The sequence below is a fragment of the Propithecus coquereli genome, unplaced genomic scaffold (genome assembly GCF_000956105.1).
Source record: "Propithecus coquereli isolate 6110/MARCELLA unplaced genomic scaffold, Pcoq_1.0 Scaffold274, whole genome shotgun sequence".
Lineage (NCBI taxonomy): Eukaryota > Metazoa > Chordata > Mammalia > Primates > Indriidae > Propithecus > Propithecus coquereli.
The window spans coordinates 743,976-746,209 of NW_012148330.1; positions in this window are offsets into that span (position 1 = coordinate 743,976).

Genomic DNA, 2,234 nt, shown 5'->3' on the forward strand with positions numbered 1-2,234 from the left:
TGAGGAACACAGGAGGGGTGCCTAGCATTGCCATTATGGACCAGAGGAGATAGGACATTAAGTCAGGAAAGTAAGGACGTTTTCTCCCAAAGTTTTGTATTGCTAAAATATTCTTAGCACAGCCAAGAAATTATATAAACATCTTGCTTCAGAAAAAAATTGGACCAGGCTTACTCCATTATTTTACATTTTTCTATAACAAAAGAGCTATAATTTTATAATGAGTATAAATGTGGAAATTTTAGAAGTGTGTTTTCTTGCCAAGTGTACCAGGATTCCTAAATTGTATGACTGAAAATGTAGCTGTAATTTATTTACTCCAGGAAATTTTCTCATTTTCTTATATGGTCTCAGCATTGCAAGAACAAACCAAGCAAGGTTGGAAATCAAATCTATTGTCCAAGATTTGGTTTCTCCGCCATTATTTAGACACATGTATAAATTTTTTTCACAGCAATTACCTAGTCCAGGGTGTTCTATTATCTCAATTTTGCCAAGATTAACAAGGACTTAAAATCTTCTTCCAAAATGTTGCAGAACAGTGTTATTCACAGAGAAAAAGACATTTGTGTTTCAAATGAGCCAATTACATGAAATCTCATATTCCTGTGTCAGTTTTAGAGGACATAGTTTCTCTATACATACTAGCTTGGATCCACATTGCACAGAAATATCTAATATGACTTTTGTGGTATTTGAAAAAGAGAAAATGCCTCAGCAAGAAATCTAATTAAATAATAATAATAATGATGAAAAATTATGGCTGTTCTTGTTTGGCCAAAAATAACAATGATGGATATTAAAGCCAGAGGATGAAGTAAGAAGGAAACCACTTGGAAAATGCTTGGATTCAGGCAACATAGTCTTTACATGTTGCTAATAAAGTGGCAAGAAACACTGTAAATTCACCCAGTATTACAGCCCAGTCATGCCCATGCTATTCTTTCTCATAGAGCCCTGGACTTTCCCTTCATAGCACTTGCCACTTTTGTTATTATAAACATGTGTGATAGTTTTATTAACACCCTCCTCCCTAGGTAGAACATAAACTCCATGAATATAAGGAGTGTGGCTATTTTATCTCCCTGATTGGCACATTATAAATCTTCAATACATATTTAAAGCAAGTTATTGAATGAAAGATTAGAAAATTGTTTCATAAGTAATAGAATTTTGATTACTTCTCTAGAGTGTATCTGCCTTGTATTTTATTGTTTATATTATAAGGGAAAATCATGTGACCCATGGTGTACCTCCAGTGTCTGTGAAAAAAAAATACCATATTGGGAACTATGGACACACATGGCTTACAGTGGAGATCCCACAACCAGTTGAGCATTCCTGCTCTTTCTGGTTTCATGCTACACTAAAGATGACAATTAATAAAGGATAATTGTCTCGTATCACCCTTTCGCATAGAATAGGACATTATTCACAGACTGGCAAACACAAAAGAAGTCTTATAAAAAATCAAACATTCATAAGTTGAAAAACATTTGTGCTATAATTTTTGAGGTTTCCAGGCCAAAAAAATTCAATTGTCAATTATTTAAATAACTAAGAAAAACATGTTATGAAGAATAAAAATAATTAAAATTACACAAGGGCCTACAATATACCTCTAACATAGGTAACTTCAATAAAATAAAACTTTTCAGTGTTCTGAATATAGTAAGTCAGATACCGTAAGTCCTCACTGTCATCAATAGGTTCTTGGAAACTATGACTTTATGTAAAATGACACATGATGAAACCAACTTTTTTTCTCATCAAGGTTATAATGAAATTCCATCAAAGGAAATAATGTTATTTGAGGACCTGGTGTACCTTGTTTTGCTTAAAGTCAGTTTTCAAGAAGCTATCAATGATCTTAAGAGTGGACAATAAAGTTCCTATAAACTGCCTTTATTTAGTCATGTACTTATTTGCTGGTATTCCAGGCCTGGGTTAGACTGCATTCTGAGTGCTAAAAAAGTCAGGCTTCTTCCTCTATGAGTTTTAGGTCTTTTGGAAAATTGGGATGACTTGGAGTTGCAGTGTGTTCCTCTTTGGCACACAAAGACCTACTAAAGTAACAGGATAAAGTAGAAAGACCATATTATTAGTCATAGCATACCAAGGGGAAAGTTTTAATTTGTATAAATTATTAGGTGCATTGACTTCAGGTAGGTAAGTTAATTTTTCTGGCCTTAATATATATGTTATAATATTAACTGTACTACCAACATCCAATG